The sequence below is a fragment of the Tetrao urogallus genome, assembly GCF_951394365.1.
Source record: "Tetrao urogallus genome assembly, chromosome: 11".
In the NCBI taxonomy this organism is placed as follows: Eukaryota; Metazoa; Chordata; class Aves; order Galliformes; family Phasianidae; genus Tetrao; species Tetrao urogallus.
The window spans coordinates 15,042,348-15,058,323 of NC_136824.1; positions in this window are offsets into that span (position 1 = coordinate 15,042,348).

Below are 15,976 nucleotides of genomic sequence, written 5' to 3' on the forward strand. Positions count from 1 at the left end.
AATGCAGGATGATAATGCTGCTATTGTTTGATACATTTTCACAGACAGATCCTCTCTATTAAACAGAACCTAACATCCATACAAAAAGACCATAAGAAACCAAATCCAAGAGATTTTTTCAGTGACTAAGGAGCATGAGGCGAATCTTAACCGGCAGGAAGGAAATATACGGACCACAGTAGAAGAATTTGCTGCTGGTGAGTGATACAAAACATTAGAAAATTTCCGATTCTAATACTCAGTGACTCAGTAGTATTGAGTTTATCACTAGTTATTTAAAATGCACCAGCTGGGCAATCAAGTGCAGTCATTATGTCTGTGTGCTAGAGTGCTCATAAATTTTGAAAACTTAAGTGCCTATCAGTCTGAAGAAGTCAGTTCATGAGTTGCCTCAGGATCAGCATTATTTCAGTATTTTTCACTTTAGTATTGAAAGATATCCTTTTAGCATTTGAAGACAGGACTGATCTCTGCATTTATGACATCAGCAAACACCCCAGAATTCCCTTGTGATTACATGACCATCGGAACCCACTCAGTAACCACATCAACAGAAGCATGTTATTTTTAATCCAGCAAAGGTTAAGTAATGAAGATCTTTTCTATAAACTAAGTTCTTTCTGGTTCACTGGCTACATGTAGAAAACTGGTTATCCCTGCATACCGACAGCTGATGAAAACATTTAAAAACCAGAGATGGCACTTGCTGCTTTCCTGAGAAACAACAACATAAATTGAAATAGTATCCAGATTCTGTTATACAAAAAATAGTAGTTTTACAGCTAAAATACAAGTGACTTATGCTGATTGCTAAGACAGCATTAAACCAGATCTCTCAAATCCATGACAGCATGAGGAATGCTCTAGTTGAATGCATCTTCTGTGCTTGTGCACTATGCTATACATGTCTCTAAGATCCGAGTCCTCTAGAAGCACTTAGAATACCTGCACAAAAGCATCTATGCTATTTAGATTTTCCTGGTACTCATCAGACCTGAATTTACAAAACAGCCTGAATTAGTGGTGTTTATTCAGACAGAACTGCCTGAAAAATGGAAGGGTTCATACAGCCACACGTTCATGAACGTTAAAATTGAAAGACAACTAAGAACAAACCCATCACTGATTACTTGAAGTAACCACTGGTTCATCATTATGGACTACTTAAAGATGAAATCAGACATGCAGGGATGCACTGACTGGAGCTGGACTCCTGCTCAGTTTCCTGGAAAATTCCAAATTTTATCTGTGCTGTATTAAGCATATCTGAAGCTGTAAGAAACAACTAAAACCCCTGCTATCCAAGCAACTGAGTAGTGGCCTGCTGCGGAAACTCTTTTCCCATACACTGGTCAAGCCTTACGAAGTCTCTGAAGTATTACAAACTTGAGGTGGTACTACTAAGCCCATAAAAATTAACAGTTCTATTGAAAAAAGTTTCTAAAGACAAATTACTAGGTCTCTTACTACAGCAATATTTTGTTGTTAGAACTATATAAACAATTTCACTTTTTTATTTCTTTCAGCAGACTATTTCTAGTCTTCTAGTTCTTCCAACCCCTACAATTCTGTGATTCTGTGATAAGTATCACAGATGGCAGGTGGTCTAACTATTCCTTCAACTACCACTCAATGCGAATAAAAACCTGTACAGAGTCCAAACAATGCATGCTCTACACTCTGAAAACAAAGATCCTCCTTTAATCGTTTTGAACTAGCCCAGATGGGAGCTTATTTGTTTTTTTTTTTTTCCTTTTTTCAACCTCAGAAAGAACTGTTTTCTTACCTCTCAGATTTAGAGAGGTATCAAGAAAAAAAAGGCATAACAAAGAAAACCCCCACAAAATAGCCTCTAGAAAATTACACTCTTTGCCAGAAAACTGCTATTAGCTGTAAAAACATATCCAGATGGACTTGGGAAAAGACTGCAAAGGAAGAAAAGAAAATAAATTGTAAAGGAAGAAGGCAGTCAGTAATTCACTACAAACAGGGGATCAGAACTTGGCTGGCTAACAGACTCACTGTTCTCACTAGAAGAATGCAAGCTCTCCTCACATTAAGATCACCACCATCACCTCCACTTCTGGTGCCTGCTTTAACATAACCTACCCTCATATGTATCACATGCACCCAAAGCAGATGCAACACACTCTTCCATATTACACCCACTGAAAATAACGCCTCCTGTTCTATTACGTTGGTCCATGATGTCAGGGGGGTGAATACTGCTGGTGTGGCAGCTACCAATACTCTGCAACATTCTGTTGCCATGGGGCAGGTGGCAGCAGAGGGCAGTCTGACAAAATGACATCTGACATGGAAGAGAAGATAAACCATAGGGGTGGAAATGAATTCCTGTTTAAAAAATGGCACCCACTGACATTCATTGATGCTCGCTGAATGTTTACGGAGCCCAACCAGTGGTTGCGAGCACACTGAGAAGGTGAGCAGTGCATTTCTGCAGTGCTGACAGCAGGTCACCTTTACTGGTGCAGATTTTTACAAGCGTGGCATGAAGGCTTATGTCCACCACTGGCCGAAGTGCATAGCTAATGGTGGTAACTATGCTGAAAAAATAGCGTTCTGTAGCCGAGAATTTTCTCAATCAAATAGTTATTGTGTTCTCTGTATCTACTGTAGTTTCTTTAAAAATAAATAGGAGGCATAACTTTCAGAGCAACCTATGTACTTTCAAATCTTTCAAATGTGTCACACATACAACATACAAACAGCACATCGTACTGAATGTAGACAAAAACTATTTGACCCTCAAAGCACAAATGATACCTCTTGGTTCACTCACTCTGTACTCAAAATTTCTTCCCTAAATAATTTCATATTCATTCAGCACAAATACAACAGGCGATGAAAGGGAATAATTTGTTGCACATTGTAAGAAGAAGCATTTTAAAAAGGTTTAAAGAAGAAATACTGGTTGAGTCTAAATGTTGAAATGGGTGAACAGTGAATTAACAATATCTGACCTGTTTTTCCCCTTTGGTACCTCTCTGTTAAAACAGCTGTTCTCAAACGTAAACAGCCTTCATCCGAATTTAACTTTTACTTTTTCAAAATCAAAGGGCTAAACAATATAAAAATACTTTTTTCCCCAAAACTGGTGGAAAGCAAGTACGTTGAAACAAACCCCAAACCTAAGGCATCACACAATTTCCTGTCAAAACACAAGCAAGGAAGTGAAAGGAAACAGCTCTGAAATGGACAAACCTTTAGAAAGGCAAACAGCAACTAAACCTTCAAAGGAAAAAAACAAGCATCTCCAACAACATGCCAACAAATCTCCAGTAGGCCAGGGGAAAGTCATTCACTGATAACATGAAGCCCATCGTGCCCTCTCTCACATGGCTAAACACCTGTCATGGTTCTATGCTTTTTGGTTTTTGTTTTTTGTTTTTGGGTTTCAGTATTCCACATCAAAACATCATGTAGTGTACGGGGCATTAAAGTGTCACTGCCCCAATTCCAAGTACCTATCCCTGTACATTACAGCAGTCACGGGATCTGGCCCTTCCGGGTGGGGGGGGCGCTCTCTTGCTGCCTTGCAGTGGGTGCTGGAGGGTGCTTTCCTAGCCGTTCCAAGCTTTTCAGGTTTGAATCGGTCCCGGGAACTCTCTCTCTCATCTTGTCCGATTTATTCATCTCAATTTCAATTAAACTGTATATATTGTGTTATTTTGTATTCCGATATTATAGTAAAATAAGTTTTCCTCCATAGATTGTTGCCACTGCTTTTTTCCTCCCTTCCTTCCTTCCCATTTTTGTGGGACTGGGGTGGGGGGGGAGGGCAGAGGCCTGTCGCCCCTGTCATGGACATAGATTGATCTAATCAACTCCGTGACAACACCCATCAGCATTACTCACTCCTCTCAGCTGGTCTGGCTACACAGAAGGTGCAGACACGTTTGTTGCATGGTTGTTATGGCAGAAGGACCCTATTTGTGCAGAGCTCCAGACTTAGAAAGTATTTTTTTCTGACATGACATATTTGAGGTAGATAGATATTTGATAGTAGAATGTAATAATTCTACTATCTTGACAACATCATTAAAATGAACCAATGCATCAAATAAATTAATTGTTATTAGTGAAACATCTAAATTCTTCGGATTGAGGTAGTGCAAGTTTTCATTCTTTTCTGCACGTAAAATGTATTTACTTACACTTTCAGAGACTTAAAGTTTCTGGCTTACTGAAAAAAAGTGGTTATTACATTCCTAAAGTTGTTCCAGTTTTCATTAGGTCACATTCTGCCAGATATCCATATACCACATAAACTTATTAAGTAAAAACTGTGTAAAAACTTCTGTGATTCTGTGATTAATCCAATCCATTAGAGATTTGTCTAGAAGCAGAATATCATCTTAAGACAGTTAACATAGGAACTCAGATCTTCAGACCGCCTGGAAGGAATAGCACATATACATAAGAATAGTTAACTGTCAAGAGTATTTGTCAGTCAGGTAAAAAGGGTTTAAATATTAACATGCAGGACTGGTTTGAAAAATAAAAAACGCTCTGCCAAGAGCAACTGAAAGGAATGACACTGGATTTTTAACCTTTTTTTCTTTCTTTTTTTTTTTTTTAAACAGCAGTTAAAACACCCTGTTTATGTAAGAAAAATACTGTAGTTTGCCTACAGGAACAACATCACTCCAAACGTGAAACTTCACTCCACCCTTTATTTGGGCGAATTTCAATATCGTTTAATACATCATGACCTTATTTCAATAAACTTTTTGTATGCAGCTTAACATTTATATCATACTTTGTTTCTGCATCCCCTGAATAGCCACAGATGTGAATTTCTGCATTCTCACCTGTGCACACACATGTATATATACATATATACACACTGTTATATATGCACATAAATGTATAGATGTACTCTTCAGCACAAATATAGTCAGGTCTGCATCCAAGATACAGTTCTTAAAAAAAAAAAAAAAAAAAAAAATCAGATTCATACTAGCTAGATGAATTCATAACATCTTTACTATGATTATGGCAATAATTTATACAAAAATTAGTACATGACTACAGAGCTAAAACTGTAAGCCACGTTGCCACGTGAAGCAAGTACAGCAACTGCAAATAAGTCAAGCTGTTAACAGCCAACATAACGAATGCTGCTCTCTGTATCTACAAACAGTACTGTCTTTAAAAGGAACTCAACAGGTCATATTTATTTTCCTGAACATACCTTGTTTCATTTCCTTTCAACTACATTGCTATTAATTTTTCGTAAGATATTAAGAATGAATATGTTCTACATGGCAAGGAATAACTACTAGAATGTTAGACTGAATTCTAATAGAAATGTTGAAGAAACCAAGCACTGAAGAAAAACATAGAGCTTCCAAAGAGTTAGGGAAACATTATATAACGATCAAATCTCAATATTTTACAGAACTGTAACAATATGGTGTAAACTGAAAAGGTAGATTCAGTGACATTCATTTAAACCACATCTATACAAATCACTGTAGTTATGTTGGAAAAAAAAAAAAAAAAAAAGAAATCCACACCAAAAAATACACACAGAACAACCACAGAACCATGTGTTTTACTTCAAGCACATACTGAAATCCTATCCCAAATCAGAGGTTATCTGTCTCTGCTGCTTTGGGCCAACTGCTACTGATTTGAATCACCCGCCTTCAAATTTCTGAAAGATTTTCCAAGTCCAAAGTGCCCTACCAAAGGTTGATGGAGCTGGGTGGGGGGCAGGCGTGGTTGACCTTTATATACAGAGCAAACAAAAAGTTTGGTAAAGAAATTATATTCATTCTCCCATGGCCTCCACAGCTAGCATTCAGTCCAAATTTCAACCTGGAATCTACAGCAGGGGCCCAACTAACCTGCTCATTGCTACTCAGGCTGTAACCACAACTATTCAAAAACAGTGGTATTCCTTTTCTCGTAGAAGCAATACAGCTTGTGACAGGATCATTATTTTTTTTTCCTTCAGCTCCCTATTAGTCAGCACTTTCTTTAGTCTCCTATTCAGGACACTGTTGTGAGTTAGCAGAAGCTATTAAGATATTCTCTTATTGAAGTGATCACACTAATTTAAACTCTAAGCATCTCTAAAAATGTTAATGTTTTTGAGTTAGTCCCACGTTGGAGCGATTACTCCTTTGTAAGTTTCTTGTTTATTTAATCCAGAAGATTTAATTTTTGGCATTGTAAGATCTATATTTGTTTAAATATAGTAAAAGGTAAATACCTCTGCATGAAAGCTCTTCAAAAATTCATAACACTTCCTTTAGTTATTTCTTTACTTGATATATTTGTATATTTACAATTAGTTTTAATGCTTGTAGAAAGAACAACTTATTTTTCTTGGTCCTTTGAATTTGAACAGGCAATCAATTTGATTATTATATTTAATAAATATTAGCTGTGATCTGGGATTTCAAAGAGATTTCTGTACATCAGTAAGAATCCAGCATTCAGACTGTTGCAAACCTTGTCTCATTTGCAGACAGAATTACCTAACCAATAGGCTCTGTGATTACAATAGATCAATCACCATTATTTATGGATGTTGGCTGCTCTCAAAGTAACGCCTTCTACTTACTTCCATAGAATCAACAATAGGTACAAAGAGCACAATAACACTATTTGATACAGAAAACTCTCAGCTACAAAATGCTATTTTTCAGCACAGTAACCACCATTAGTTATACACTATGCAACAAGAAAATAACTGATTGGAAGAGCTCAAATTCAGAGAAATTCCAAGGCAGAAGCTAGATGAAAGTAAAGTCTTTCACAATTCCATCCTGACTTACGACAGCTGTGCGAAACATACTGCAATTCTCAAAATTTAAAAGGCAAAATTGTCTGAAATGTTACCCAACAGCATCTGTACTTATGTGAAGGGAGGTGTACAGATCTGTAATTCTCATTTCTTAACTTTATTTATAATCACCCAGTAAGCAAAAGGAGAAAAATAAACATGAAGTTCAGACAAAAGCCAAAGGCATCATACAGTAATTACACTTGCTGCTCCAAATCCTGCATTATATTTGCTAGTCCTGTGTGGGCAACCCAGACAGTACAGAGATATCAAAATGACAATACACACATCTATGAGCATGGTGCCCAAATCATCCATTCCTACCTATCATGCTTACGAAGTCTGTATTCAGGTACCTGAATCTCACTTGAAATGCCAAAGATCATGAAAACCTGGGGAATTTTATTTTTTTTAAATCTCACATATGCTTCACTTTATGTTCACCTAAATATGTCAAGACAGCTCAAGATTGTGAAAAAAGATAAACAACCAGACAGAAATTCTGTCAGCAGCCTCTTCCAGATCAGAAGACAGTTTTTCCCACACCAAGTGCCTCCAGCTAGAACGACACAGTCTCAGTGCATACTGAAACACAGGCTTGCTTTGTTTAGTAACAAAAGCTCTCACGTTAAGCAATAAACAAAGCCATTTAGAAAGACATATTCCACAGCTGTCCTTCACTCAGGACCTCCCAGATCTCACTGCAGCAATTTCAGTGTTTCTACACAACACATGCCCTAAGCTTTCACCCAACCTCTCCAACAATGCCCAAACACGCAAGCTGCTGACACCACCTACCAGAAGCCTACTCCACTCCATCAGAAATTCACATTTGGCCCACTAGACATAAAGCAGCTCTTCCACACAACACATAAAGCTGCTTACATGAAACACTGAGCCTCTCTGAACAGCACTCACAGCTCACTTTGTAATCATACTTCTGACTAGATATTTATGTTTTTATACAATAGAATTGGGGCGGGCTGGTATGGCTGACACCGTTGCGGGTGTGTGCTACAGGCCCCCTGATCAGGAGGAGGAGGTTGATGAGGCCTTCCACAAACAGTTGGAAGCAGCGTCACGATCCCAGGCGCTGGTGCTTATGGGGGACTTCAATCATCCAGATATTTGCTGGAAAAGCAATGTGGCCAGGCATGCGCGGTCCAGAAGGTTCCTGCAATGTGTTGAAGACAACTTTCTGATGCAGGTGGTTGAGGAATCGACGAGGAGAGGGGTACTGCTGGACCTTATTCTCACTAATAGAGAAGGGCTTGTCAGGGAAGTAAAGGTCGGGGGCAGCTTGGGTTGTAGTGACCACGAGATGGTGGAGTTCAAGATCCTGAGCGGAAGAAGTAAAGCAAAAAGTAGGATTGCTATCCTGGACTTCAGGAGAGCCAACTTCGATCTCTTTCGGGGCCTACTTGGAGCTGTCTCATGGGCTAGGGTGTTGGAAGGCAAGGGGGCCTGTGAGAGCTGGTCAGCATTTAAGCAGCTCTTCTTCCAAGCTCAGGATCAGTGCGTCCCTGTGAGGAAGAAATCGGGAAAGGGTGGCAGGAGAGCTGTGTGGATGAGCAAGGAGCTCGTGCACAAACTCAAAGGAAAGAAGAAGGCCCATGAAATGTGGAAAAAGGGTCTGACTACTTGGGAAGAATACAGGAATGTTGTCAGGGTCTGCAGGGATGCGACAAGGAAGGCTAAAGCCCGCCTGGAATTAAATCTGGCAAAGGGGATAAAGGATAATAAAAAAGGTTTTTTCAAGTACATTAACAGTAAAAGGAAGACTAGGGAGAATGTGGCTCCCCTGCTAAGTGACGGGGGTGTTCTGGTAACGGGGGATGCTGAGAAGGCGGAGATACTGAATGCCTTCTTTGCTTCTGTCTTCAGTGAAAAAGCTCCCCCTCGGGAATCTGAGACCCTGGAGATTAGTGAGAGGATCTGGGGAATGGAAGACCCCCCTTCTGTCAGGGAAGAGGTGGTCCGGGAGCGCCTAGGCAACATCAATGTTCAGAAATCCATGGGACCCGACGGGATTCATCCACGGGTGCTGAAGGAGCTGGCAGAGGCGATTGCTGAACCGCTTTCGGTCATCTTTGAGAAGTCTTGGAAGACGGGGAAGGTGCCTGAAGACTGGAGGATAGCCAACGTCACCCCAGTCTTCAAAAAAGGCAAGAAGGAAGACCCAGGCAATTATAGGCCAGTCAGCCTCACCTCTGTCCCTGGAAAGGTGATGGAACAGCTTGTACTGGATGTCATCTCCAGACAACTGGAAGAAGAGGAGGTTATCAGGAGTAGTCAGCACGGGTTCACAAGGGGGAGGTCGTGCTTGACCAACCTGGTAGCCTTCTATGATGTTGTCTCTGGCTGGGTGGATAGGGGGAGAGCAGTGGATGTAGTCTACCTTGATTTCAGCAAGGCATTTGATACTGTCCCCCATGACGTCCTTATAACAAAGCTGAGGAAGTGTGGGATAGATGAGTGGACAGTGAGGTGGGTTGAGAACTGGCTGACTGGCAGAGCACAGAGGGTCGTTGTTGGTGGTGCAGAGTCCGGTTGGAGGCCTGTAACCAGCGGTGTTCCTCAGGGGTCTGTGCTGGGTCCCGTCTTGTTCAACATCTTCATCAATGACCTTGATGAGGGGATAATGGCCACCCTCAGCAAGTTTGCCGATGATACGAAGTTGGGAGGATTGGCTGACACGCCTGAAAGCTGTGTTGCCATTCAGCAAGACCTGGATAGGCTGGAGAGCTGGGCAGAAAAAAACTGGATGAGGTTTAACAAAAGCAAGTGTAGAGTCTTGCATCTGGGGAGGAATAATTCCATGCACCGGTACAGGTTGGGGGATGAGCTGCTGGAGGGGAGCTCTGCAGAGAGGGACCTGGGTGTCCTGGTGGACAACACGTCGGCCATGAGCCAGCAGTGTGCCCTTGTGGCCAAAAAGGCCAATGGCTTACTGGAGTGCATTAAAAAGAGCGTGGCCAGCAGGTCGAGGGAGGTGATCCTCCCCCTCTACTCTGCCCTGGTAAGACCTCATCTGGAGCACTGCGTCCAGTTCTGGGCTCCCCAGTACAAAAAAGACAGGGATCTCTTGGAAAGAGTCCAGCGGAGGGCCACGAAGATGGTGAAAGGCCTGGAGCATCTCCCCTATGAGGAAAGGCTGAGTGAACTGGGTCTGTTCAGCCTTGAGAAAAGGAGACTGAGAGGGGACCTGATCCAGGTCTATAAATATCTAAGGTGTGGGGGGCAGAATGGCGAGGCCGGACTCTTTTCAGTGGTGAGTGGAGACAGGACAAGGGGAAATGGCCAGAAACTGGAGCATAGGAAGTTCCGCACAAACATGCGCAAGAACTTCTGTACAGTGAGGGTGACGGAGCACTGGAACAGGCTGCCCAGGGAGGTGGTGGAGTCTCCTTCTCTGGAGATGTTCAAGACCTGCCTGGATGCCTACCTGTGCTACCTGGTGTAGGGAACCTGCTTTGGCAGGGGGGTTGGACTCGATGATCTCAGGAGGTCCCTTCCAACCCCTACAGCTCTGTGATTCTGTGATTCTGTAATTTTCAAGGACAATTAAAAGAGAGCTTATCTTGTAAATATTTTTACTATCGATTTTATGTTCATCCCATTCAACTCAGCTCCTCCCCAGTAGCCAGAAGTAAAAAAAAACAATACCTGTTTCACTGTATACATGCATTTGTATAGAGCTTGAATATATATGCATATGTGCATCCAAAAATTACTTACAACATAGCACATTATTTGTATTATTATTTATGTATTCTTATCATATGATATTTCCAGTCATACAAACACCTTCATTCAGATTAGCTGCATCTTACTGTGTTCCACTACCAGAATGGCAAATCACTGTATTAACAGGCAATGCATAATGACATTATAAGGTGACATATGGTCAAAACTAATATGAAATATGAATCACCCACTTCTTCAAAGTCTGATTAAAAAAATGCTTTAATATTGGATGGATGAGATCCTGATAACACCTGTAGTTACAATATCAAATTAAAAGGCATTAGCTGAAGTAGCCAAAATGACAATAGCTACCTTAACAGGAGGTAACGTGCACTACACTCATCACTGAAGTGGGATAATTATAAATTACTTACAAAATGTTAAACAAGCAGTATGACAAGACAACATTTAGTTACAGACCACCTTCTTTCTCAAGAATAAAAAAGAGTTACAGGAACAAAAGGTGAAGAAGAAAGACAAAGACTCCCATCAGACATTACTGATGAGGTTCTGTCTATACAGTAGAACTCTGGAAAATCAGCCCCAATTAATTTAACTAGATTTGTCCAAGTCTATTAAATTCCTTTGCAAACACTTTCATCTGGGAGTAAAAATGTGGTGTTAATTTGGCTCAGCTCATCTTGCCTTTGAAGTGAATTAAACTAAATCCACTGGAGGCCACTTTAATAATGAATGGAAGAGTGTACACAGAGACTAGGTGGGATCTAAGCCGTCCCCTTTAAATTTCCGCATTTAGTTGACTTCCATCAGTTCTCCTTGGTATCTTGTACAGATGAGTCCCGGCCTGATACATTAGACCCAGAAGTGAAAAACAGAGAATGAGGGAAGACGTGCTGAAAAGTCGTCAGTCAGCACAATAAGCCCCTGTGGGAACTATCAAAGAGAAAGGCTGTTCAACTTCAGAAATGTTATTTAAAACATTTATTACTTGCTTGTTTACTGGAATTCCTTGAAGCCAGAAGTATTGACAAAAGACTCTGCTAAATTACCCTTTGAGGAGACTTACTGAAAAACTAGAGACTAGAACCTTATATTGCAGGCTAAGATAAAAGAATGTAGGAAAGATTGAAAAGATAAGGCTGCGCTTAAAAGCTACAGCACACTCCTGCTGCAGAAACATCACAGAAAGCTAAAGATGCTCAATATCTTAAAATATCTGAATCCCCTTCAAATCTTCTGAAACAACTACAGTCACCGCAGCAAGGGCTCTCAGAGGTGCTTTCCTGGCGCTGCACAAGTACAGCAGCTGCCCTGTGCCAGATGAGAGCAGGGAGATAAATTCACTACTCAGGCAATGTTCCACCTCACTGTGCTGCAGGAACGCTTTTACAACTGTCTTTTCATGGAGCTTGAGAAGGATTTCATAATACTACGGCACTATGCATGATCTCAGAGAGAATGTCATAGATAAATGAGAAGTTCATGGAAAGAAGGGTCCACAACAGAAATGAGCCAAAAAGCGGGAGAGAAGAACTTTCCACATCCATTCCCATCATGATTTTTCCAGCATATAGTAGTTTTATTGTTATGATGTCTTTGCATTTAGGCAGGACAACACATAAGGGCCAGAACATAAGACAGTTAGAGCATCTCCCTTATTTTATTCACACAAGTTCTCACAGTGTGCTAGTTTTCGTCTGGCAGATGGCAGCGGAAAGATAATGTAGTGCCACTGATAAAAATGGAATTTCCCTAAAACAAAGCTTCATTTTAAATCAAATTCAGGTATCAATTATTCTTTTATATGGGAGAATAATAAATACATAGGCAGTATCTTGTACTGTACTGAAAATACAAACTGAGACCTCTTATTAAATGCACAATTTCATTAAGAAACATGTCTCTTCCACTACAGTGTACCTCTACAAACCACAAGCAATTAGAATAAACTATATTTTCTTCTTATTTTGAATTTTTTCTTCATTTTTTCCCTTACATTTACACATTGTTCATGTTCATTGTTTCTGCAAGAAAATATTGTTCTGAACATATTCCTCCAAATTTCAGCCTTCAGATAAAGAAGGTACCCTGGCAAAAGCTCTAACCTTACCGTTTCTTCTATCATCCATATATTAAATACTTCACAATTACTCTGCATGCATACAATTTACCTCAGTAAGTAGAAAAGTGTGATACTGAATAATTATTATTGGGTATACAATGTAGGGTTTGTTTGGTTTTTAACACAGAATTGCATTATAAGTTAACACTTAAGCCTACATGAAAAGCATGCAGCTCAAAACCTAGCACAATGAAAAGCAGAATAATCACTAGCTGTTTCTTATGTTTTGAGTTATTTAGTCTCCTGCTTCTACATTGGGAATACTATAACTGTCATAGCAACGTGAGGCTACATCTTCATTTACAACACAGATAATTTTTTAGGCTGTGTTATTCATGCATCCAGTTTGCTAAGCACTGCAGTAAATATTTAATAGGAGTAGGGAGCGAGGAACAGAATACACAGGTATGATGCAATGGTACCCCGCAATCAGGAAGCAGCTCAACCTCAAACTGCTTTACAACAAGTTATTTCCTCCAATACTCTCACTTAAGAGCAAACAGCTGCTGCTAAAAGCTAGACTGCCAAGATTAGTTCTTCTGTTAAGGCTGCTTGTTCTTGAGCCATAAATAGATACAAAGCAGTTTAAAGCTACCTTTAAGCAAGTTTTTCATTTCACTTACTGTGAACAGACTTTTCATAAGATTTCCTTGAGGCAAGTGTCTGATAGGCGTTATGCTGCTGGTTTTTGGTAAGGAAAATACTCCATTTTTGCCACAGTAAAAGGTATGAATAAGCAAAATTGTGTCCCCTGAGAAATCTGCAAAAAAAAAAAAAAAAAAGACAAGATATTAATCACTGCTTTTATTCCACACTATTTGAATTACATCAATCACTGTCAAAAGACAGCTTTGCCTTTGACAGCAATAGCTTAATAGATGCACTACTACCAATGCAGATAATTGGTAAACGCAATAAATTGCATTAAAAAGATTACTTGAGCAGCTGTAGTATGAAATGTTTGTAAGCTTATGTAGGGTACTTACTGATAAAACTATGCAACCATTCCTTATTTTCTCCTACACGGACATTAGAAAAAGGTTCTGATGCTCAACTGCATGCTCGGTGTACAGGCAACACTAAGAGCTCAGTACAGTTTTTTAAAATGGAGTCTCATGCATTTTCAGACCTTGAGGTAAATAACTCAGCTGCTGTTTCCCAGTTGTCTGTTTTGAATTCTGCATCATTACTTATACGAAGGCAATGCATATAATGGTGATTCTTCTATGTTCCCCATAAAAATACCGATTCCACTGACTGGTTCACCCCCCAGCTTCAGTGACAGACAGTGGTATGAAAATTTCCCCTTTTGCAGTGTCTTAAAAAGAAAGGAAGAATGGAACTTCTGAGGTTGAGATCATGTATAAAAAAAGCAATCTTGGAAGTTCTCATATACACATAACAGAGAGCACATCAAGTTACTGCACTGGAGCCTAGCCAGGCACCCGTGAAATGTGATGGAATTCAGCTCAGCATATACAGCAGCTAGGTAAGCAGGAAGAAGCTCATACAGACATATTATGCAACCAAACTGAAAGGGCAAACTTCCCCAACCCCACAACTCCCATCATTGTTTCTCTGAGAGGAAGTTCTTTGGTTAATGCATTTATTTTAGTGAAGTTAATTAAGAAGAATAGAAGGTCTAGTTCTATTTCCTATTAAAAAAATGATGCTCAAAATGTCATCTGCAACATTTTTCAGAGCAACTAGAAATACAAAGGAGAAAATATAGAGATTTGAAACTTGGAAGCTTGAATGATTCATTTCACATCCTGAAGATGCATAATTTAATGTAGCAAATACTTTCCGTGTGTTTCACTTGAACTATATAAGTAATTGATGATCTTTGAAGAACCCACTAGTAAAACTGGAAAATGTTCATCAGATACACACGTAGAGATGGAAAGCACCTTTCCACCCATGTGAGTAGTACAGAACAGTATATCATAAGATGTATGTATTGAAGGTCAAAGGTAAAACTGTGGCTTTGTCATGACTCACTTCTTTGCCAGGTAATAACACAAAACATGCAGTTCTTCTTAAAAATAAAGGCAAAAGAAGTACTGTACTATTGCAAGTCTGTGCTGTTTTCTTTGAATCTGTTTCTTCCTCGCCATAATTCATTTGCAAAGTTCTAGTGATAGTATAGGTATACTTTCACTTTATTTTCAGTCTAGACTTTCACTTCATTTCATATCTAGTAACACGGTTAGAGAGTCTATTCTGAAGTTACCTAGTATCAAGAGTGGCTCTCCAACCTCTTAAAAAACACATACAATACTCTAAAGCAGCAAAAAGTCCCTCTTTCATTTGATTAAATCAATTTCTTAGCATTAAGTTTTCTCTCCCTACAACTAAGATGCAACCACCTCTGAAGTCATAAAAGTTTTTAATTCTTTTACTGTAATTCAGACAATCTTAGAAGTAATAATAATAAGCAGGACATTCAGGTTCAACAAGGAATACTGGAAGCTGATGCATCAAGGAAAGCGTCACAAGGAAACATGCAGAGGAACTGGATGCAATAAAAAGAAAAAGCATCGGTAATTAACAGATACCCAAAATCTGATGGTAAAACAGTGCAGCCTGATTTTGAGTGCTGCTGAACATTTCTAACCAACTTCAATGGGATGAGTGGATATTCAGTGCCTCTGAGAAGTAGACTGCTAGTTCTAACAGCCACTGTCGTCACCATCCATCATTATGTGCTATGAAAAGCAGGGCACAGTTGGAGTTAAGTGAAACAGGAAATTTAGAAAGCCAGAGAAAAATATGGAAGTTCCCATTAATTGCAAAGTAAGCCTGAAGGCATTGAGACAAAAACCCGTTCAGCACACTGAATATCAATTTCTACAGGCACCAGCTTAAGAAAATTATAATGGTGCCTGTTTCTTTACATGTATACCAAGCTCACATAGGTGAACAGTGCCTAGACTTCTATAGTCTCTCCTGAAACAAACTGCTCATCACAGACCGTAAGACAGTAAAGAGGAAGAGAAAATACAGAAGAATTTGAGTCCGCTTCGAGCTTTAGTCATCAAATCTGATGACAACAGAACTCTAAGGAATTATGACACATTTTGCATAGTTTACCGCAAGCTTTAGCACATAAGCATCTTCCACCAGCTCAATTCACTGAAGAAGGAACTATTTACATCTACATTTTAAAGCTTATCTTAAACACAGATTTCAATAACAACTGTATTTTTGCCTTTTTTCCCTCAATAATAAACCCTCAAAATAAAAGATTTAAGTATTCACTTACCCAAAGTGATATTCCCTGTCTCACATTTATACACTTTTAAAGACATAAAGACATAAAGAAA